Source organism: Corvus kubaryi, unplaced genomic scaffold, assembly GCF_017639235.1.
Source record: "Corvus kubaryi isolate FWS band 111438036 unplaced genomic scaffold, C.kubaryi_AGA036_p1.0 37260, whole genome shotgun sequence".
Taxonomy (NCBI): domain Eukaryota; kingdom Metazoa; phylum Chordata; class Aves; order Passeriformes; family Corvidae; genus Corvus; species Corvus kubaryi.
In genome coordinates this window covers 3,950,646-3,975,648 of record NW_024581077.1, presented here as the reverse complement: position 1 = coordinate 3,975,648, position 25,003 = coordinate 3,950,646, and the positions used below count along the sequence as shown (strand labels likewise).

General features: G+C 39.2%; 1 protein-coding gene and 1 long non-coding RNA gene across 13 annotated transcripts in view; both read left to right on the top strand.

The window, feature by feature from the left end:
* DLG2 (discs large MAGUK scaffold protein 2) overlaps positions 1 to 25,003 on the top strand; it is a 998,396-nt gene that overhangs the window by 42,739 nt on the left and 930,654 nt on the right. The gene's annotated exons all lie outside the window — the stretch shown is intronic.
* LOC121662673 lies at positions 1,979 to 19,238 on the top strand. Its single transcript, XR_006015371.1, has 3 exons — positions 1,979 to 4,071; positions 4,292 to 4,411; positions 18,366 to 19,238. It is a non-coding gene; the product is annotated as an uncharacterized LOC121662673 (long non-coding RNA).

Genomic DNA, 25,003 nt, shown 5'->3' with positions numbered 1-25,003 from the left:
GAGCAATATTCAGAGCATGTGGAAAGAACAATTCTCTTGAGATTTGCATTTTGTTGCAGTTTTTTACTGATGTTTACCCATTACAATGCAATAGACACTCAAATTCCAATTTGTCTTCATCCCCTAGCAAAGCAGAAAGTGTGCATGGTGACATAGTGAATAGAAGGTAGAAAGATTCAGCAACACAGTATCTTAAAGAAAAGTGCCATTAAGAATCTGGCAAAAATATTGTCAGTTCTAAACCACCTTTTATATATACACAAATCTTTTCAAGTTTCAGTGTACTGACTCAGTGGGCATTTTAAATAGCAGCAGTGGCAGTATTATCGCAACCATGGTCTAAGGAAGAAAGTGATACGGGGCTTGTAGGGAGAACAAGATCAGCCAAGTAGGAGTTTTTTGACAAAAGAGGGTATTACCTGGAAGAGTGTCTCCCTGATGCTGATTTCATTGGTTTATGTAATAAAAGGCAAATGGAAACAGTGACATTCTCAAATGCATCTGTGGTCCAAAAAAATGTTGTCTTTTTTCACTGTTTGAAGGATCCAAATGGAGTATCAGGAAACAGGAATATCACTCCTGAGTCATGACATTGTACCTTTTTATTGTTTTCCTGTTTTCTCACTTTTAAATGGAGACACGGATGTGGCAGCAAAAAGGAAATAAATCTGATGTGTAGGTATCTTTATCTAGGATGCTGCCTTCAGTAGAATCCTCAGCACTATAAAACCTAAATCACGTAATAACATAAATCCTAAACATAAATCCTAAATTACTTGGTGTCATAAAACTCTAGTAATACTTCAATCCATTTCTTTTCACTATTTTCCTGGGGGTTTAATTTTTGTATTTACTCTTTATGTATTTCTCCACATTATTCCACATTTCTGGTTTAAATTGCTTTGCCTTTTTTTTTTTTTTTTAATTTTCTGTGGTCAGTAACAAGTCATTGATTTTGTACAGGCATCATCTGGATTTCCAGCAAGTACTTCAAGGACCCAAATGTTTTCTTGGGTGTGATGCTGCAGGCAGCTGCCTGTGCTTATAACTGATTCTGTTCCTGGCGGCTTTAAATTATTGCTGTTTGCTTGCCTGAAAGCCTTCACTGAAACTGAAATTCTTGCACAAGCCCAGATATATCAGGAAAAATGTGGGCAAAGCATATGAAGAAAGTATTTTATCCATCACTGTGTGATTTGGGGTCAGAATGTCTATAGGACCTGTAGACCTGTTTGCTTTTCAGAAGTATATCTGCACTCATATAGACAACCCATGAATAGTTTATATTTCTTTTTCTGTTAGGAGTTTGCGTTCAGGCTATTACTTATACATTGCTAAAGGGTAGCAGAACCTACAGGTGGTTGTTTTGACTGAAATGGAGTAGATCTGATTTAAACTAACCATAAACTTAAATAGTGGATTTTCAGGAATCCTCATCTGGATGAAATTTTTTGCAAGTGATTTTTCTTCTTCATTTCTTTTTTAAATGAATCGACAATAGCTAAAATTATTTGTAAATGACATTCATATTTGGCAAGGACTGTTGACTGAAAAAGAATCATCGAATACATCAGATTGGAAGGGACCCATTAGCATTGTTGAGTCCAACACCCTACTCCTCACAGGACTACCTAAAGGAAACCATATGACTAGGAGCAGCATCCAGACATTCTTTCAACTCTGACAGGCTTGGTACTCTGGCCATAGAATCACAGAATCATAGAATGTTAAGGGTTTGAAAGGGACCTTAAGGACCATCTAGTTCCAATGCCCCCTGCCACGGGCAGAGACAACTTCTACTAGACCAAAAGTTGCTCAAGGCCTTATCCAACTTGGCTTTGAACATTGCCATTATTGGGGCATCTACAGCCTCCCTGGCCAACCTGTTCCAGTGCCTCACCACCCTCACAGTAAAAAACTTCCTCCTATTATCTAACCTAAATTTCCCCTCTTTCAATTTGTAGATTTCAGTTTCTTTTCTGAATACTTATGGGAAAACATAAAGGCATTTTATATATATTTCTGGACTAGGCAGTAGCTGGCTAACAGTTTCCTGTTTGGGGGAATGGAGATGTATGTATCCACTTGTTTTCAGTGCATGATGCTGACCAAGCTACCAAGTGACTGGCACAGGCTTCCATTCTGGCTACGTTCTGAAATTTGAATTTTCAATCATCTCCTCTCTAAGTTAATTTCCAACTTAACTGAATTCTGTAAACTGCTCTTCTGTCTTTCCAAGTAAAGTAAAATGCAGCAATGCCTGACTCATGCTTGTGTACAACATTTTTTGAAATAGGTGTAAATTTGTATCTTTTTCTGCTTTGTTTTACTGACTACACATCAGAGATACCCAAACTTTCTGGAAGAACACACTTCTAAAATTTTCACAGGAATCCCTGTGTTTCTAGTTTCATTGGCTTGCACTGAGTCTTAATTGATTAAGTCCTAAATCAAGCTTGAAAAGGATGCTGATCACCCAAATGACAGTGAAAGCATTTTTTCTTGGCTATAGCTAAAGGAGCTTATAGTATAATGTAAGAAGAGGTGGACAATCCAGCAGAGGCAGGCTCTAAAGAAGACACGCAGAAAGGTGGGCACAGTGGTGTTTGGACCTGTTTTTGTAAGATCCAACTAAATTTAGGCTTATAAATATGCCAAAGACCTGTATCTTTCTCATGGAAGTTAATAATTAGTTTGAGTGTTGAAAAATGAAATTCTAACTCGGCTACAGTAGCACACAACTATTTTTGGTGTGTTTGGGAAGCACTGACTGTGCACTGAGGGACAGTGCAAAGTCAGTCTCTGCTCTGCTGCTGTTGTTCCTTTTACACCTGAAAACTGTGTCATGGGGAACCCCTGGAGCTTGTTCTTCAGAAAAGTACTCTGAATTAGATTCTTTCCTGTGCCAGCAGACAACCTTCCGACCAAGGAAAATAATCTGCCGTCCTTGAACTGTTAACCTTTGAGATGGAATAGCCAGCTCAGTGTGTTTGCCTAAGTCCACTTCTCAAGAGTCAGAGGCTGTTTGCTGACCTGGCCAGGACAAGTGCTTCTTACCTGCTCTCGACCCTATTTGTTTTCTTTTACTTGCAGCTCTGCTAAAAATGAAATCTTCCATGAGTTTAGCTCTGAGTCGCCTGAATATGCAAACCTTTCTGGGTGTAGTTCATGGTGAAGGTCAACACTCTAACTGAAAATGAATGAATTTGGCATAGATGCCTGTGTCTCTGCCATGATGCCTGAGTGGGAGCCAGGGAGCGTGTCCACTGAAAGAGATTCCTCTCCAAACTGGACTTGTTGGTGAAACCCTAACTGTGATGCTGTGCTCACCATGTAGGTAGCAAGTGGATAATTCTGTAGAAGCTTGGTAACAACAATCTCATCTGTATAGCTGTGGATGTTTCATATGCACGGTGTTTATTTGATTGCTTTTTTTCTTCAGACTTGTCTTCCCCTGTACATCTGTACTCAATATGTTATATTTGGTAAACACATACCTATCAAATGAGAAGGGGAAGATTTTTCTCTGTGGTTAGTTGGTTCTAACACTCAACATGTCATTTGGAAATATATCATCGAAGTGTCTCTGCTTTTAAACAACCTGTCTTCAGCTGAAACACTGGTTTCATGGAGAAACCTAGAGAATGAAGACAGAAAAGCAGAATAGAAAAATCCTGGAAAGTGAGAGGCAGTATTGCTCTTCCTTTCATTCCTCTTATCTACTTCTGGGAATTAGTTAGATTAAGTAAGCCTGAAAGACAGGAGAGGAGAAAGAAAATGCATCCAAAATTCATACTTACATTAATGGAACAATACCCTGAAAGGGAAATCATGCCAAAAATTGCATCTGTGCCTTTTGCAAGATGGTGATAAAAAAGCAAAAGAAATCTCTCCATTTTCAAGATAGCTTCAAAAAGAAAGCAACCAGACATGGAACCAGCTCCCACACTTCATTGCCAGCGGCTTTTGCATGTGATGTCCTTGGATGCCCAAAAGATTAGCCAGTCTCATCCACCTGGCCCATGTCACAGGGATCAAAGACATTTCTCCATCTACAAAGTTAAGCTCATGGTAAGTACACCCTTTTACTAAGTTGCACAACATTTTCATTATAAACAGTGTTACTGCTTTTAGTTTTTAATTATACTGAAGCACGAAGTTGTTTGTGTCTGCCAATTGTCGTGAATTTATTAAGTGAAGGAAAGGCTGTAGTACTGTGTAAGAAAGATAGCTTTGTGAAAGCTATTATCATGAAGTACAAGAGCTGATATTCCTTTCTTTTCTTTTTCAGCTCTCTGAAAGTGAAGAGAACAAATTGAAAGTTACAGTCTGAGAAGATTAATAGGGACATCTGACTCTTGAGGGGGCAACAGTCCTCTCATGTGGCAATGCATTATGAGCAACAAAAAAGGTATCCGTTAAAGTTACTTTGTGTTCTCAGTATGAACAGCCAGAGCACGTGCCATGGAAAGTTTACATCCACTTTTTTTGTTTTCATACATTAGGAATATGTTAAAAAATCACACACAAAAAGCAAAAAAATGCAGATATAATCTGTGACTTGGTGGTCTCCATACATTCACCAATCTGGAGGTTTCTTCTGCAGTAGTTTTATTGATTTAATCAAATGGCAGTTTTTGTAGGGCAAGTGCAATTTCCTTCTCTGTTGAGGTAAAAGGCCTTCTTCTCCCAATTACTAAATCTCAGTTACAGTTCATTTACAGCAGAAATTCAGAAATTACAGCAGAAATTCAGAAATTTCAGCAGAAATTCAGAAGTTTCAGCCACTCAGTGGTCATTGACTCAGGACCAGATCGAGCAGAAAATAAGGTCACGTTTTGACAGCTGGAAAGGCATCTGATTGTCAGCTGCAACATGTGAAAGATCGACTCAAGGACCTGAAACCAAATAAGTGTTTTACACTTGACTGGTGTGAAATTTGTGTTCGTGTTTTGGTCTGGTTTCACAGACATTAAATGAGAGTCTACATTTGTGGTGGCACATAGTCAAAATTGCTCTTGGCCAGCTGGATACCACATGCCTTTCTTGAATTCAGAGAATTATTACACTGGATCATTAAACTTCTAATTTAATGCTCATTATACCTGAAGAAATTATTTTGCTCTCTTGATGCTGTGTCCTTTTCTGTTTTTCTTACTGCAAGTTTAATAACTACCAAGCCTTATCTTCCTCTTAAGAAGAAACAACTGCTTTTAATTTAATGGAAAACAGGTATTCTTGAGAAATGGATGATTCATTCTATCATCCTAAACATGCTGCCATCAACACTGAGGGTAAAGTCTGATCTCATTTGGATTCTGAATTACTGAAGGTATGGGACATCAAAATGTTTTCCTTAGAGGCCAAAGAAGGTGGAACAGTCTTCTCTGGTCTCTTTTTGTTCACTTCTCACAAGATTCTTTATGGCCAGGAAGCTGTGGTCCTTGAGATGTCTGTGCTGACACTTATCCACTTACTCAGTAACTGTTTCTTAAATTCTTTTCAGAATGTAAGGCTGGCATTTTCTGTATGTACCTCCATGTAGGCACATCTCTATCTTTACTAGTTTCCTAGCTGAATTTCTGCTCAAAGTGGGTTGATAGAGGTGAGTGTGAATCAAGACCACAGCTAGGCACTCCTCATACTCTTCTGTATTTCTAGATGTAGCTGACTGTCATTGTGGAGGGGCTTCACAGCTCTTTGCAGAGGATTTGGTCTGTGGGTCACATTCTGAGTAATCAAGAAAAATCATCTGTGTGCAGTGGGAAGAGTGACATGAAGACTTCAGTGGCTCATCCAGGCTTTGCTAGAGAGTCATGGGAGTTTGGAAAGAGTCTTAAAATAGGATTGGGATGCATGGTGTTAGAGGAGGCTTGTTATGCAAAGAGTCTATAGGGACGGTATTACAAAGTTCATACAAGACTCTTCTGTTTTAGCTGTGCTCTGTTATTGTCTTTTTGCATGTCAAAGACCCTTTCTGCTTACAATATAATTTTAAGGTAATTGTTTCTTTCCTACAGCACTAAAGATGTCCCAGTGCCTCAGGTTACTCAGGTTCTCCTTGGGAGAATGCTCTTGGGTAATGTGAAAATGAAACTGGTTACTTAAGACCAATGGACTATATAGAAATGTTTTTTATGAACAGAAGTGAAGAAATGAAAACCTCTTCCTACACCTAGATTAAATCAGAGAAGTCTCTGTCTGCCTTTATCTTGCAGAATGGCTCTAAGTGCTTTCCTGATGCACACCTTCTGAGGAATTCTTTTATCTGTGCCTGTCTTACATTTCAGGTTTACATGCATCAAAGGGAGCCTATTCCTAGCAGAAAGCATTAGCTGATCTTTAGCAAGTCCCTCAAAGGATGTGAATGGGCTTAATCTTTACCCTCAACACATGTACTTCTTTTCTTTTCATACTCATTCAATATATTTCAGTCATTCAGCTAAAATGAAGTGTCTTAATGTCTTAGACCAAGCATTAATCTCTTGCAGTATGCTGGCTATTCAATAGCTCTTTGACTTAATGAATATTACCTTCTCTCTGATTCAGTGTCTCCATCCATGTAAGTAAATATCTTATATTTGAGCAGCCTGGGCTAGTGCAAGTTGTCCCTGCCCATGGCAAGGGGGCTGGGACTAGGACATTCCCTTCCAACCCAAACCATTCTACGACTCTATGTTGCATATGCTTAGTATAAGCATCTAAATGGTGCAGAGGTATGCGGGTCACTGAGACCAGTTGGGCTGGTAATGAAATAGTTTAGATACCATCATAGATTTGCGATAACGAAGCCTTACAAGCTTTCTTTTCCAATGTAACAGCAAAAGGCAGGAATAAGATTGGGAGAGATTCCTGGGGAGATATTCTCAGAGTTCTGATGAAGGGTTCTGGGAAATCACAGAAGGAAGGGCAGAGAAAGGATTCAAAAACAAAAACAGGGCAAAAAGGTAAAGGCAATGGCATGAGGAAATTGAATTCAAAATCAGCCCACTGAGGAGCAGAAGAAAACATGGGCAAAAAAAAAAGGTGAAAAGGAGAAAAGCATAGAAAGCAAAGGAGAGAAAAGTGATATGATTAAAATTTTGAAGAGGAATGTCCATGAGAAGAGGAGGAGAAAAGGAGATGCATAAGTGAAAGGAGGCCATGAGAATGATTGTACATAGCATCTCAGGTTTGATTTGTCTTTTTCAGATTTTTTCTTATTTTTATATGAAAGGAGGCACAGTTTTGCAAAGTAAAGACTAAGAATGAAGAGAGATTCTCTCTATATGTGTGTGTAAGTGGTCTAGCTGCCTTTGGATAGGGTGGAATAATGATGGATAGTGAAGAAGAATAGTATCATCCAGTCACATTATGAGTTTTACTGATAACTGATGTATTTGGAAGTTATAATGACAGGGTGAGCTTCAGCAATCCAGATTTTAGAGGTCCATGGTAACCTACTCTGAGCTGTCTGTCTGAGGGTTCTTTTATTATCAGTGGGAAGAAATAACCTCTTTTTTAGAGGTTGAACACTACACTACAGAAGTGTTTCCCTGCAGGGACCTGAGTCCCATTTGAAAGGCAGGCCAATGATACATATTCTGTTTTATCAAGTGTTCAAAAATATTCAGAATTTTCATTATAATTGTTCCACATTGACTGTTTCAAATGGCAATACTGTATTCCCCTCCCCTGAGACACTCCTCTTGTCTTTTAACATGGGAGACACATTAGGGATTCCATTCTTGCAGCTCAGCTCAGTGTAAAGGAGAACTAGGATAGGAAAACTACTGACAACATCTTGGATACTATTATATGGTTTCCTTGGCATTTAATAGCATTCCAGAGATATTGAATATACCCACTTGTCTGACTGCAGTTGCTGCCAAAACCAGTGATACAAGACCCATAAACTTCTTGGTTTGGGAGGGCTGCTTCTTTCTCAGTGAAAACATTTATTAAAAAATGCACCAAAAATATGATGATTAAGTTATTTTGGGGGTCCCTATAGATTGATATGTTTGATAGTCTGCTTTAGATATTGCCAGAAACTGGCTGAGCTTCTGAAATGCCAGTTTCCTTTCTCAAAGAGTCTGAATGGGAGCTGTCTCCTGGGAATACCATGAGACCTCCTGAGAAGGTCTTTGGGTCATTGCAGCTCCTATTTGACTGGGCTGCTGGATGTCTAGGAGCTTTGAACAAATGGTGAAGGTCAATTACAAAAAAAGGAGTAGGAGTGTAGGTTGTCCCTCCCCAACAGCAGGGTAGACAAGCATGTGAACCGGACTATATTTTATACATTGTTATTCCTGCTACAAATCCTTACATCCAGCCCTTCAGAGAAAAATCCATCTTAGTTAGGCACAAGATAAATGAAAGCCCAAGTTCTGCATTTGCTTGTGACAGAGTTCTTTGTGTAAATCATTCTGGCTTATACTCTCACTTGCTTTTAATGCATCACTTCAGAGTTATTACTTTTTGTGATGGGTAAAATGCATTTGGAAGGTGCACTGGATTTTCCCCAGTGTAACACAAGTTGTTTGCAACTGCAGAAAGAAATGAATTGAATGTTGCCTCCTCACAAGACTCCTTCAAGTCAATGTTACCATTTGTCACAGTCTGTACTGAGTAGCTGGAATGTTCACAGTCATGAGAAGGAACCTGGCTGTCTCCTACATTTATATGAATCCCTATCATAAAGAATTGGATGCATGCAGTAAATCTGTAGATTCTTGGTTCTGCCTGTCCCTGTGTATCAGACTGGATTCTGCCACTAACTTTCAGACTGCCAAATCATTGAAATACGTGCCTCAGTTTCCCTAACTGTGAAATAGGGACCATGATAACTGCCTCCCACAGGCAGTGTTGTGGTGGTTGCCAGCAAGTAAGAAATTTTTATCTCTAGAAACACTTTTGGAGATTTTTTTGTGTCTGTGAGAAGGTTAATTTTTGGAGAAAGCCATGTCTGAAGAGAGTGAGTAACAGCCTGTGCTGCAAGAACTGTGAGGAGCTGGTTTGGGGAAGGGTATTATAGTAACAGGGCTCTGAACCTGGAATTCAGAGTTGTATCTTAGGCCTGAGATGATAGAAAACCCCATAAGCAGTCAAAACCATCTAATTTCAGAAGTGCTAACATGATTTTTTGTGATATTCATAAAGAAAAAATAAAACGCTGTGTGTAAAAATGGCGAAAACATTCTATTTTATTCAAGATGTGCAATGTAAAATCATGAAAAGGATCAAATTGTTTCATTTGTAGCATTCAGTATATTGTGTAGGAGAGGTAAGGGAAGAGAAAGCAGTCAGGACTTTTGAAAAATGGTTGTGTTTTAATATAAGAGAAAATGAAAGAGAAAACGAAGCAATTTGAAACAGAACAAAATCTAAAATATACCTGGTTCTTATTTCAATCAGATGGCAAAATTTTGATTTTTTTTTAGTAAAATAGACACATTCTTACAACTGTTTTTGTTTTGTCTTTTTGATTAGCAATTGAATTTGATGATCTTAGAGGTCTTTTCCAACCTGAATGATTCTATTATTCTGTGACTCATAGTAAAAACTATGTTTCCTCACAGCTTGAAAACCAGTTGTTAGCACTGATAGCCAGATTTCAGGGGTTAGGTTTGCCTGTGTTGTTACCTGAGACAGGGGACAGTTAAACGCAAAGTTTGGGCTTATGGAGAGGGTGCCATGAAGAATTGCTGAGGAATCTCTCAGTATTGCTGGTGAAACAAGCGATACTTCCTCAGGACTGACCCATCCCAGACCCTTCCCTTTATCCCACATTTTTGTGAGATATCCCAACCAGTAACTTGGTTTGACTATAAGTTCCCACTAAACTTACACCTTGGATCTCTGCTGACTTTCCATGGACAAAAACATGTCCAACCCTATCTACCTCTTTGCTCTCTGGTCTCTAGAATATGTGATCTACCTATATCAGGAAAAATCAGCCAGCTATAGTCCCCCAGCTGCCTGTCCCTGCTTTCTGTGAGGGCCCACCCTGACCTTTGGTTAGGTGCAACCTCAGTAGTTTCTGAGTAACTCCTTGATGCAAGTGTTATGGCTCATCTGTTGAGGGATCAGTGAGAGTAACCTCAAAGTCAGCCCTGCATGTTGATATAAATACAGATGTCAGGTTTTATCTCTGTGCATGTGTAGGCTATGGATATATTCTTTCAATGCAAGTGTCTTTGAGCTGGTGTTTTCACCCTCTGGTTGGAGATAGAGGAACAAATTATTTTCTCCTCTTTTCTTAGATAAATGTGGATCAACTTCCCTGAGTGCAGAATTACTCAGCATAGATAACTGCAGCCTGCACTTGTATCAGTTCATGCTGATGTGATCTGCTCCTGTGGTATGCACTGTGCTCTTCTCACCAAATATTCAACATTTGGCAGCATCAGGACTTTGATAATTTCTTTTTATTTTGCATCTCTGTGTGTGTGTGTGTTATGGAGTCTTCAAATGTGTGCAACCTTGACATTTTCAGTCATTTAGAGAACATTAAAAGTGTGAAAATGCTTTAATTATCTTAAAGCACTTTCTGATTGAAGACATTCCACTCACATATCATGCCCCACAGAAATGCAAAGCTCCTTTTAAACCAGTTACTAGACTTTTGTTCTGCTATTGAATTTTGCTTTCTGTGATTGCTTTTTCTTCCCTTCAGCCATCCCTATCTTCGGTGAGCCTATTAGTCTTGTACTTATAATTCTGAATGTATCCCTGTGTACATTGTAAGTCAAAGTGGCCACGCTCTCACTCTTCAAATGTCCTTCAGTAATATATTGTGCTCACGTTCTTCCTATGCAGTGCATTCAACACAGACTGAAACAAAATACAGCGAAGCTTGTGCCAGCATCTTCCTCAAGACATGTTGGACCTCCCTGAGGAAATTTGCATGTGGGAAAATTTAATTCATCTGTTTAGTTTCTCCTCAAAGCAACTGAGAACACTATTAGCCGCTATTTTAAATGTCAGCACTTCCCATAACTACCACGCAGTAGTGCCTTGCATTGCCACAGTTTTCCATTGTATTCAATAATTAAAGCCTGTTAGTGGAAAAAAGATGGTGCTATTTGGCATATGTTGACTTTTGCACACTTTCTATCCTTTGTGTCCTGAGACAGAGCTGTTTGCCAGCTGATCATCACTGCCTGCCAGTGCCTGTCTTTAAATTGCGTTCAACAGATTTGTGCTTCTGTACCATGTCACAGGGAGTGTTTTTCATATCTCACCCTTGTCAGAGCATATGGCTTTGACCCTGAACTTGTTAAACTGGAGAAACTATGTTGAGTCAACAGTTTTCAAAGTTGTAATCAGGTAAACCAAACGTGAGTTCAGTAAAGACGATTTCGAGTAGTGTCATTTACATCTGGGATGATGCTTTATTCTTTCTGAGTCAGCCTTTCATGAATGCTAATGGTCCTTTAGCTAGGAGTAGACACACTGCTAGCAGTAGGCATATCCCATGGCTTCTTGGAGCACTCTGTAATCAGTTGTTATGTGTGTATCTCCTGAAAGACCCTGCTTTTACATCAAATTCACATTGGAAGTAATCTTTCCTTTTATACTCCCAGGATGCTGATTGCCCCTAGAAAGGTTCAGAAAAGATGGTTGCACTACAGGGAACACTGTCTGCTTATGAAACTCCACTTTGTAATGAGCTATCAGCAATGATGAGGCTTGACCAAGTTCAGAAATTGGCATAATCCTATTAATTTGCCTTTCTGGAAGCCCTTAGAAAGCAGAGAATAAAAACATCAGATTAAACATTCAGGAAAAGGTTCAGTTGCTTGGGTGAGGCACAGATCCGGGTCCTTTATGAAGTTTGCTCCAGGCCAAACCAATAGATCACTGTTTCCATTCTGCCTCTCATCTGAAAAGTGTCATCTCTGATTGCATTGTGCCCCCTCAGGCATCTGTTCTCTACTTCATTTTGTAGAAGCCATCTTGCACTCCATGAGCATCTGGAAGCAGTTATGGTGTGACTCTACTCAGCCTAGTTCAGACTGAATTCCACACAGGATCCCTAAACCAAACACAGCATCTGCAGTTATTAACTAACCTGCCTGATACTTCACACACATCTGAGAAACAAACTAAAAACTTTGATAAACTTTGTTATGACAAAGAACTTAGGCATGAAATTTTTAGGCCAGATGTACAAAAATACATGGGTCCCTAGGTGCCACTAATTTCAGCTTAACTCAGGTGGATTTGTGGACCAAAGACTTGAAATCTTACATATTTACAGCTTCCAGATGTTTTTGCCTTATAAGAAACCATGGTGTGGTATATGTTGTCTCACAGCACCCTCGTGGGTCTTCAGTGCAGATGTATAGGAACTTGTATTGGCAGGAGGGAACCTCCTAGAATCTATAAAATATTTTTGCACACACTGACTTTTGGTGGAATTTGAATTCTTACAGTTTGCATGTGCTTCGGTAAATCCCACTAGCCACATTGCTGGCTTATTTATGTGCCCTCAAAAATCTTGCCCAAGGATTGCTGGTGTAGCAAGGGTCATAAATCTCTTCATATACATAATTCCACACCTGTATATATAATAGCACATATCACTGAGTCCTCCACTTTGTTCCAAGCAGGTATCAGACCCTTTTCAGCCTCATAGCTCAAGTCATCATTTGCATCAGTACAAAGCAGGCCAACTTTTCTTGGTTCATAGCTAAGGTTTGTCTACTTAATGACACTAACAAAGAAAACCAGCTCTAAATTCAAATTAATGAGCCAGTCAAGATGCCTTTATGGCTGCTTTAGGTTTTTGGAAGGGCAAAAATGCTGGAGTGTTATCTGACCTAATCATGTGAGCATCAGGTAGGTGAAAAATGCTACTTCTGGGACAAGTCACTGAGAGTTTGGATACAATAGTGTCTGTCACTCACTGCACAGGTTCTGTAGCACTGGACAATGAGTCAGCAGTCCAGGTAGGGAATGAATAGTGAGGGCGTAATAATTCTTTTTGACTAAAAGTGTGTCACCCACCAAAAGAGCTTCCTAAGCAGCGTAAGCCCTCTTTTACAGCCTTCTGGTAGAGATGTTGGAACAGTGATCCCGGGCAAACTTATCCTGTGGTTTCATCCACTGTACCTTTTTGAAAATTGAATTTCCTGGATGTTTTGTGAAGAAAACATCTAGCCAGGCTTTTTTTTGTCTTTTCCTCTGTAACTGCAGTGCTGTAAACAACTCTGGCAAATAGTTCCTCTCCAGGATTTTCGTTGTTGTCAAATACTTGCAGAATTGCAATTTTGTATGTATTAAATTACTTTCACTTGCATTTATGCAGCATTGCCTGTCATCCTGTAAAGTCTCATTCCCATGCTCCTAATCACAGCGTATTACTTTATTCTATGAGTGTTATTATTACATGTGTATTACTGCCTGACTTGCTTTTTTCCAGTTGACTAAGTTTTATCCTAAATTTCAAACTCATGCTGAGCCTGCCCTGTCCACAGCTCAGTAAATCAATATAAGCATTTCCATTGCCACAAGGTCTGCACTATATTATTTCAGTAATATGGGGGCTCTTGTGCTTGTGTGATGTGTGTGCTCTGTGTTTCTGTGTTACCCAGTAGTCCTGTCCTAGTCCTAGGGAGTGGCTTAAAATGAAACAAATAATGTTAGGGTTTATTTTTTCTGGATCTGGCTTGTTTATTTTTTATTTTTAAATTAAAAAAACCATGATTATATGTCATCTCATTTAGGATTCAGCTTCATTTATCAAATGCCCATGCAGAATACATAATAACATTAAGAAGAAGCCCCATTTTCTCCTTTTCTTCTCTCTCGCTGTCTGGTAACTGCTCTGCATTTGGGAACATCTAAAAATTTAATTAAGGTACAGATGACATCTTTCAGCTTTTCTACGAAAAAATAGTATGCCCTAGGAACATCCAAGTTCATTCATCTAGCTATACTATTTCTATATTCTTTTGTATTCAGCTTCTCAATCTAGTGCTAGATCAACCAGTAATTCTTTGGTCAAAATGTATGGATAAATGTTATATGCTTGTTGCAAGTGTTTCCAATTATTCTATAGATTTGCTCTGCTGAAATGTCAAGTTTAAAATAAGCCTGTTGCCTTCCTTTCATTCCCTCTGCCTTGGAAATTCGGCTCAGAAAAGCAGCATCCTTCAATAGATTCAGCTGGAGCTGAAGTGCCAAGAACTTGCAAAGTCTGCTCTTGGCACAGCCAGGTGTGCAGCCGTGAGCAGGGCCCTTCTTCTCCATGCAGAACTTTGAAGGAGCCTCTGCTGAAATTTGCATATATGGTTTTGTCCTTTTACTTAATTGCCTCCACATTTTGAAGCCTGTAGTGAATATTGGCTTGACTGGCAGCAGTAATCAAAGAGCAGAAAACTTCTCATTTGTGTCTGCATCTACAAAGCTGCACCTGCAGAGGCCTCTGTACAGTGGGTTTTTTTTTCAATTTCCAACATTTCATAAAAGAAACAAAACCATTTAAAAAAATAAGCTATAAAAGATGTTTCCCTCATGTAAATTGGAGGTACAAAGAAACATCTATTTAATAGAGATATTGTGATGATTAAGTAGTTAAATATTTAAAGATCTTTGAAAGCATCTGTAATTATGTTCAGTGAGTATAGCTTAGATATTTTCTTAGTTCTAACAGGAAGCAGAAACTCAAAGTGATTGCCTGTAACCTTCTTACAAACCCACTTTCACTGCTCCCACTCTGTTTTAGACATAATGCATTAGTAGCTTTCCCCAGGAAGAATCCCTGTTTTCCTTTCATTATTTATGACTTATGAAGAATAACTGATGTCAAATATGTCTGTTGGCTCCTGTTTATTACAGTTACCAATTTGGTGATTAATAAAATATATTTTACTTTAGTGAATAATACAGACTAATACAATGAGAATAGATACAATAACATAAAAAAATATGTAATAGTTTTTTCACTCCCTTGAGCTCTGCATTATTCTTTGCTCCCTGGTTAAGCTAAATTGTTTACCTGTACTTCTTAGAGTAATGCTTATCAATACATGCATGGGTCAGAGGGTGTTACCATTCTATTCAGAGGTATATTTGCATTTGCAGTCTCTTGACAAGTCAGAAATCTCAAGTCTTACATTTTTTACTTTCCTCTCTCACTCTTGCAGCTTCTACTCTTTTCCTCTCCTCTTGTCAAAGCAGATTGAAAATGCATTGTTTGCCTTGGTCCCTTTGAACAACTTATTAGTTTGTGCCCTGCAGTATCCCCTTTTTTTTTGTCTGTTCTAAGCAGGTTGCATTAATAGTTCTGTACAAACAGCTTTGAGATTATTTTGTGATTGGCTGTACCACGTATCTAAGCATCACTCTTTCAATGTTTCTCATCATCCAGGCCATGCACACATAAAGCTTTGTGGTTATTTCCTTCCTATAGTGTCCCTTGGTTTTTCTTTCTTTTTATGTTTTCTGATAGAAATTGCACACTAAATTTTTCCCTTAGGTCTTTGTTTTAAAATCCACTTCCTAGGTGGTCTTATTCTACATTCAATAAAAGTTGTTTACTCTGGATCTTCTTTTTCCCTCTCTCCATGCAAAATGAGAAAATTAGTGTTTTCAGGAATTCAGATGCAATTCTCCAAGAGGCAGTGGTACATCCCACTTAGGTCACATCCTATTCACTTCATAGAAAAGACTACATGCGAAATATTAATCTTCATAGAATTAGAAAAATCTGCTCCAGGAAACAGTACTCTTTCATTTTGTCTCTTATTATTTGCTTACTGATGTGTCATCTTGCTATAGTTCTTGAACACTTACTGGAGCTACAGTAGGGTTTACAAGCCAAATTTAAGTCTTCCTATTGCACTTCCATTGAAGAGAGAAGGTGAGATATACTTCAGGGATGATTGGCAAAACTGTCATAGGCACCTTTAGAAAAGTCATGATCTCATGACCACTCATCAAAGACACTGCCTTATGGTGGCTTTCCAGTGACTGATTTGTAATTTTTAGTGATCTGATGTTCACACCACTGAATCAAAACTGGCAATAACTGGGCAAATGCAGGCAGAGAAACCAAACATGAAATTGTCTTATAAAGTGATCAGCTGTTTCAAATCTTTTCCTATTAATCAATGCTAAGAGAGATACGTAAGGCAGAATATGGAAACTTAATCCACTTACTGTCTGATATATTTTGTGGCAAAACAAGATTAGTAGTAAATTTGTCCTGGATTCTTAGAGTACTGAGAAAGTTCATTTGTATCACAGGGTGAGAACAGCTGGATAATGAGAAACACAGAGATGGGAGCAAATGAGGTGGAGTGTTTTAGGCACCCTGCTACTGTGTGAAGGAAAAGCAAAAAAGTCTCTTGTAAAAACCCCTACTTTTCTGCTAGAGGCTAGTGCTTGATCCTGAGCTGTTGCTCAGGAAAACTTGTTATTCAGTGTAATAGGAATAGGAAAAAAGTCTTGCTTTGTCTCACTTCTTTGATTACCTTTTACACCTTGAATTCAGTTCTTGGCATTCTTAGTAGAATGATAAACTCATAGGGGTGAAAAGCTTCCTTTTAACACACAGACATTTGATAAACTTTCCTCTGTAAGGCACTGTGGTGTGAATTTGGCAGCTTTGCTATTTCACTTGTGGTGTTGTCTTAGGTTATTTGACCAGAGTATGTCAATGGCATTTCTGAGGGTGCTCAGTGCTGATCAGTTTGTCAGTAGCAGAGTGTTAATGATGTTATTGTAAAACTCTTTTTGTTAATTCAGCCAAGGTTTCTTCACATATCCCACAGAGCAGCAGAGGTCTCTGGTTGTTCTTATGGTTTTGTGGGAAGCTCTGCTTAAAAGAGTTGTTCTGGAGTAAGATGGTTGTATATGGTGTGTGTGTGGCTGTAGTCTAAGAAAAAAGGGGTGTTTTCCAACAGGTTGGTTTGACAGTTTTTCCAAAAGGCAGCCATGCTGCTGTCACGCAATCTTCTCTGCCTCTCTTAAGATTTGTGAGGTTCTCAAAGGGAGTGTTGAATGTGCAGGATGGGATGGCTACAGGCACGTGAAACTACGTTGCACAGAACTTTTATTCATCTTGGGTCAAATACATTCAGTCTCAAAGCAGGGTGCTTAAATTCTTACAAGCTGAGAGAGACAACACATGTTCCCTCCTCCATCAATTTATTTGCCTTTCTTAGGGCAGAGGTACCCTTTTTCCATGGCACATGAGTGCTGTGCAGATACCTCAATTGCCTGACTTATAAAACCAAACTCCATTTAGGAGGCAGAGAAAAGATGAGGTTGTAATCCTCCTCCATTAAAAGGAGGTGCAAATAGAATGGGAGAAAGTAATGGCTGCAGTCCTTTTCTCTCACAGCCTTGGAGGAGCTTCCCAGGGCTCAGTCCCATTCCTGAGGTTGCCAAATGTGCTTTCACGTGGCATTGGGCTTGGCAGTAGCTGTCAGAACCTTGCTCTTTAAGTGAGGATGAGAAATTAATATTCTAAATGGGGAGAACTTTCACAATCAACAACAAAAAGTAAGGGTGTTCTCTCTGTTCTGCTGATGCCATTGATTTCAAGGTCTACTGGTTAGAGAATATGCAGAAGATTGTATATGGCTTTCCAAATGATTGCTGGAGGTCTAAAAAGCAGGGAGAAGGGTCTGCTTCTCATAAGAGCTGGTTTAAAATGCCAAAAGTTTTCATTCAATGGAAATGAACGTTATTCATCTATTTAAATACGAAATGTTTTGCTTGGTCAAGTTTCCTATTTTAATTGAGTGGTTTTGGATGTGGCCAGTATGGAGGAATTACTGGTTCAGTAATCTACGAAGTCATCTTTGAAGCAAACTCAGACTTTTATCCCTTCAGTTCAGGAAGAATTACTATGTTCCCACTTTTCTTTCTCATTTGCACTGCCATAGTTTTATTCCAAATTGGGCCATGAGAAAGTATCACATAATTTTTTTTTTTTTTTTTCCAGAGACAGCCTTCCCAAGTTCATGTAGATTGTGGTTTCTTGGGAAGGTGGGATGTAAGAATCTGGCTGTGGTGTTTCCAACCCATATTAAAGAAAGTCAAAAAGGGAAGATTAATTAGGAAATATTTCCTATTCTTTAGCAGCCGAAGTCAAGACAACTGTTTAAAAAAGGAATGATTAAATCCTCTCTTAAATCCTATTGCAGCTAATAGGATAATAGAGGGTCACAGTAGCACTGGACAAGATCATCTCAGTACCTTGTGAAGTTTAGTGGCCAGGAATAAGTACAGAGTGTGCATGGGTTTGACAAGGTCTCTATTTAGCAATTTTAGTATGTTGAATTCCTAATGAATGGCTTTTATTTACATAAGATGATAAAATAGTATCCTTAATTTGGAATGACCTTACCATATTCATTCTTTGACAGGTTCTTCTACTCTGGTATTTTTCGCAGTTCAGCTTCAGCCATCAGCCTGCGCCGTAGGACCATTATTGACCACTACAGCTGCTTCACTTGCACCACGGCACTTTCTGACATCCAGGAGAACTCCATACTTCTGCTATAAAGATGTGGACATGAAGACCAGTTTGTATATTTGTGACCCTGGATGTCTTCTGCTTGAGAAAAAAGCTGTGTGCTATTGGATGAGGTCCTGAAACATAATTTTAAAGCATCACCACCAGAAAAAACCCATCATGAAGTGGGAGAAAGACAGACTTCTTGAACATTACTCATTTGAATCATGGAGCTCTGTAGAAGCAGATATTGATATGATGCAGCTGACGTGTGACGGAATGCCAAATGGACGTCCTTCGAGAAGTCAGTTCTATCGTCCCTAAGTCATCACTATTCTCTTAGTAGGCCATATTTTAAGGGAATCACTCAGCATGTGTATGATCTTTCCCAGTCCTAAATTCTTTTAAGCTGCATATTTCTTCTGGAGTGAAAATTTGAGACAGTGTAGCCCAAGAATTCCTGTGAAGACATTGAAGCCACATTCCTCATTTTTAAGGGACTGGTGTGGTGGCATACAGGAGTCTAATGTTCCATGCAATTTATCATCTTCCATTTATTGAAGAAATAATTCTGTTTGTAGTTTTATGAACTTGCAGTCTTGAATACACAGTACTACAGGTCACAATTTTATCTGTAGGCTGTTCCATCTTAGATGAAGAAATACCATATGTTGTTAAAACCCTGATCTCCAAGAGTTTGTAAAAAAAATGAATGATGTTTGAGATAAAATGTAATTTTAAAAAGTTGAAAATTTATTATTAAAATTAATTTTTTTTTAAAAAAGAGAAAGGTATCATTTTTGTGCATAATTCTTGTCTGACAGACACTGGAAGTGTTTCTCCTGGAAGAAGAATACATTTAGTCACAAGTCTGAGGAAGTGGCTTGCACCATGGATGGATGGATGCTTTGAGCTTATTTGCACATATTGAAGCTTTTCCAAGTGAAAAGTCCTGACTGAAAGGTAGGGGGTTCTGTATGTAGTGATTACACGTGCCTACATGCTCATACTAGCAGGAAAACTGCCCTGCTGCTATATTTGTGTCCACAGGGTAACTCTGAAACCTTCATCCTTCTTTGTTGCTGGTGGTGTAGTGGCTGGAGCAGGAGCCTGTAATTCCTAGGTTCAGTTCTCAGAGCCTTTGCTGACTTAGTGTGAGCCCTCAGCAGGACATGTGGCTGTTGTGTGCGATTTTCCAGTGGGCCATAGGAGGCGAATTGCATCTAACGATCGCACTGTGGGACTTCATCCAGTCATGTTTGTGCACTGCTTGGAGGTTTTTCTGCTGAAGGTGGTGGTACTGTTTCTTCCAATTCCCAGTTCATCTGTGCTGCAAAGTAAGTAAGAGTGTCTTGACATCACAGTTACTTCCTTAAAATGGTTATTCATCTCCTGGTTGAGATTTAGTGATTCATTTACTGATAGTCAGAAGTTTTTATGAGTGGGTCGTCTTAATAACCTACAGATCTAGAAAAATCCTTTTGCATCCTTGCCAGCCAGTGGTAGATTATATGTATTCCATCTATTCCTATTCAGCTTTTCATAAGGGAATTCAAAGCTTAGAAATGAAACTCCCTTTATTTCCACTCAGCTTTGAAAGACAAGCTGCTACTCTTGGTGAGGTAGGCTGTTCTCCTTGGCCTAGAGAAAGAGCTGCTTGGTTTCATGTTGTACCATAGCAACTGTTTTATTTATGGTGGTGAAGGAGGGACAGAATTTAGAAATGTAAAAAGCTTTGGTTAAATAGGAACACCATTATTTCTGTCCATTTTTACAGCACTGTAATATCTGTATAAGAGCTAGGCTTTGGGGCTGGTTCATTAGAGGAAGAGACTGTTTTTTAAAAATGTTTGTCTTTAACCTTCCTCTCTTCCCCCCAAATGAAAGTATACATAATGGCAATGCACAGAAATGAATTATCTGTATTTTAACTTGTGCAATAATTTCCACAGAGACCCTATAATGGACTATTATAAATCTGTAGCAGGGCAATTACACAAGCACAGTCAATACCCCTAATCATAAAGATGGTTTCTGCATTTATTAGTTTCTAGTCCCATGCTGAATGTATAGAAATCCTGATAACTTCAGAGTAGAGGCAATGAAGTGAGACTTTTCTCCCTGCAGCTGTGGTCCTTGGAGCTGATGAACAGGTCTGATTCCTTGTGGGTGCTTGGAAGAACAGCCTCTATCAGGGGTGGGAGATGACACCTTGCTTTTCTGATGCTATGTGTGATGGGATAAATCATAATCATAAACAGCAAAAGCCATTTTTTACTGAGTACTAATGTTGAAATAATTACTGTGACTAATCTAGACACTCTTAAATCTTCTCCTTGTAACAGTAAGGATACCTCAGACAACCCTGTCTACCCATTAGGTAGGCTCAATCCTTTAGGCTCAACGGGCCTCTGCAATAGATGATGCAGATTCCTAATATCTGTTTCATCCCAAAGGAGGGGACTGGAGGGCAGTATTTAATGTTTGGGTTATTATGCTCAAAATCTTGTATAATGGCCAGGAGCAAGCACATGATGAATGTAAGTAAAGGCATTGCTAGTATAACTGAAATCATAAAAGTCTAATCATTATTAGGCTGGATTTAACTGTTTCATAAAAAAGAATCAGTTCCTATAGTTATGCTCACACTTTTTAGTTTCTACCCCTTTTCCTGGTGTTGTGCTCACTCTTCTGTGGGCCTTAGGGTTGGTGGTTTCAGTCTGGTTGTGGTGCTGAGAAGTGCTGGATTTTATAACAAATCATTAACATCTGGAATGGTTTGTTGGGAGGAATATGAAGTTTATGTTGATGGTTTCTTCTTACTCCCCCTAGAGTCCACGTGTGGTGTTTTTATGCTTTCTAACACTCTTTCATGCCTTTGTTCATTCTTCATGGGCCTGCAGCTCCAGGTTGCATCCGAGTAGTCTATATTTGATGTTCTTTTTGTATGTTAGTTTTTTATAAACCCATGTTTGACCATTTTTTTTATAAACCCATTTCCTTTAATTGACCGTGAATGAGTTATTTATGGTGATGAAGTCTCCAGTGCCAACCTGTGCCCCATTTCTTATCACCCCCTGACTGTAATCCTGTATGCCATGTCCTGTGTCTCCCTCTCTGAAAGTCTCTGATGTTCCAGGCTTGTGTAACTCTATACCACATCCCTGTGTTAGAGCCATAAATATCTAATTCCAGATGGACTATTTGCTTGTTAGTTCTCTCTCTATAAAACTATAGTTGTACCACATGAAGATAAACCTAAGTAAAACAAATCAGCCATAGGCAACCTGGCCAATTAAATCACTGTGTCAGCTAAGCCAAATTAAAGTAAAACTGCAGGCAAGCCAAGAAAAGTTCAGGTGGAGAAAGAGAGAAAGCTCTGTCCTGAGGCCTTGAAATTTCAAGACAAAGCTAAAGGACTGTTGCTAACAGTAGTGGTACCATACTATTACAGGACTAGATAGTTATGGGTGAATTAAAACTCAGAGCTTGGGATCAATCTTTCCTTTCTTCAGAGAGCAGGAGCCAGGAATTTTGTAGAAAAGGCTGTGGCACACAGGGTATTTTCAGGACAAATGGGCTGTCTTGTTGGGTTCAAGGGCACTTATTTGTCATCTGCCTGTATTTGTCAGGCATTTCTTCCCCTCTATCCCTCACTTACATTTCCCTCCTGTTGATAATTTTTTTCTAGATCTGCTCTAAGTGTTGATGTGTTGAATATCATAGAATCATAGAATCATAGAATCATAGAATCACAGAATGGCTTGTGTTGGAAGGGACCTTAAAGATCATCTTGTCCCAACCTTCCTGCCATGGGCAGGGACACCTTTCCCTAGACCAGGTTGCTCAGAGCCCTAATCCAACCTGGTTTGAATATTGCCAGGAGTGGGGCAAGATATCTACAATGGGCAAGATGCCTACAAACCCTTTGAAATTTGGCAGCTGGGTAGAGACAAGAGGCTGAGAATAATTCCCCTCCACCCCACCATCTCTCCTTTCCGGAAAAGTGGAAGCTCTACACTTTTCCATATTGTCCATGCTACTGCAATGCAATTATGATGGCAAGTCAGCACATTTGTAACTACAGCTTCTTTCTCTGCCAGTAGTTTGGGAATGCGACAGAGACCAAACATTGCTGGAGAGAAGAAAATGGTAAAAATGTGGGATGACAGCTGGAGCTGTTGATTGCTGTACAGCTGTGAAGGGAGCCAGGTCTGGAAAGCTCTGTGCCCACAGCGCTCTGTGTTCATGGGTTATAATATGGGAAACCCCCAAGGGAACTGCTCCATTCAACTGCTGCAATGAGAAATATCCATCAGTATTAACACTGATTTTAGAACCAAGCTGAGGGTGCTTTGCATTCATCCCTAGATGCTTGCCCACCTCTGGATGTTGGTTTCCTTTCCTGTGTTTCCCAGCCATCTTTATTTCTTCTGTTTCCATATGGGGCCTCTTGTCCACCCTGCTGAGATTTGTCATCTGCTTTTCTTGGCAGCTAGAAGAGGGATATACACCAATTTTCAAAGTATCCAGGGCACAAAACAGACTTTGGGAACATGACAGGAGATCAGTGGTAGAGCTGCCATTATTCCTGGCACTGGTAGAGGTGGGTCAGCACGGAGAACACACAGCGTTTTGAAGCTTATTAAACAGTGATATTCCATGACATATGTATGATGATACTAACATGAGAGCTCTAAACATCTAGTTCTGTCTAAAAGAAGGTCCGATTTTGATCAGTGTTTTTGCAGGTGAACAAGCCTGTGGGCTGTTTCTTTATGTCTGCTGCATTTGAAGCACTAAAGGAAAATTGAAGTTTACGGGCAAACTCTTTCAGAGAGTTGGCATTAAAGGAGATGTTAGGACATTTAAAAATGTATATATTTTACAGTGAGGGTAATTGATGGGTCAGTGATGCAGTTCTGCTTCCTGAGAGTGATTTACCTTTGGTTAGGTTAAGTTTTCCAAATAAAAATGTTCTGTAAGGTAACATGAGGCATGTCAAACTTCATGTTATTTGGTTTTGTTAGAAATGGAACAGAAAATGAAAAGTAGGTTTAAATTTGTCAAAGCTCAAGCTTAGGCAGTGATTAGTATTTTTCTTGTTATTTCACAGCAGGTTGGTGTGAAGGTCTCTCTTTCCATCAGGGCAACTGCCATTGAGACTGAATTCTCTAAATGCTAACCAAGAAACAAATTCCTAAGTATTTTTAGATGTAACAACTAACAAATGCTGTTTCACCCCTTCAGCCTTCTCACTCTCATTAATAAAAGCCTTTTCCCTGTGTGATTGGTGGCAAGTATTGCTCATACAATGGGATTTTTGCCAACAATTCCAAAAGGAACATGATAGAGTCCATGGGAGCTGGTTGTACAACGTCAATCACAGTTGTTCCTCTGGCCCACTACTCTATAAATCCCAAATTCTAGTTAATAGATTTATAAAGCAGAGTGCCACAAGGGACCATTGGCTCATCTGGCCTGATGGCCCATGCATCACAAGCAGTTGCACTTTATGCAGTACCCTTTACCAAGCCCAGCAGTGTTTATGTTTGGATAAAGAGTCCTTGCCAAAAAGGCATTCAAGTCTTGGCTTCAATACCTCAAAGTAGAAAGAATCAGCAAATTTTACAGTAATCTCTCTCATCAGTGTCTTGGTTAATTGCATTCCTGGGTAAAAGGTATGGCTTGTTTCCGATTTGACAGCTCCCAGACATTGTTTCTTGTTAGCCCTTGGTAAATTAGAATTTGTTAACACCACTTTATTGTCAACAAGGATCTTGCCAAAGAAAAAGCAGTGTTAGAGGAATGACTATTTAAATAGAATAAACTCTTCAGGTGCTTCTCAATGGGGCATTTCCATGACAGTCAGTGGTGGTTCTGGCAAACCTGGGTAGTCTGCCATACCTGTGAGAGTTAAAGTAATCCACCATCGCTGCTGCTTTGCCAGTGGAATACCCAACATGACATAAAAAATTTGTGTATTTTCAGTTACACTTCTAGAGGGTTTTTTTTTTTCAGAAGAAAGAGTCCAAATCTTCTGCTGGCTCACTCATAGAATTATTTTAGAGAAAATAATTTCAGTTCTTCTGATCTAAGATCCCTGAACTCTAAAGTTCTTTAGTTTTAGCTAGTTTTCTATTTTATTCTTCCAGACAAGTCGATGGACTTGCTGAGAATTGAATAATGATTTAGAATGTCCATCCAGACTAAGCTGGCCTTCTGCTTCATTTTTTCATCCTATTACAACATCACCATTCCAGTTTCATCAGTTTCTGCTCTCTTTAGTTCTTGTGAGTCTATGACACCAGCCTCTGAGTATGCTTGTTGAGGAAATCTTTGTTAAAATATATGGGATGCAGCATGAAATTATCACATCATTTTCTTCCCAGGTGGGGATACATTAATATCAGCGCACCTCTGTGGGATTGAGCACTTCAGGTATTTCAAGCAGGATCATTTTAGTGTTTTTAGTCTGTGGTCCTGCTGTTCATAAAATAAATGGCTGTCTCATATAAAGTAACTTAGACTTTCCTCAGAAGAACTGAA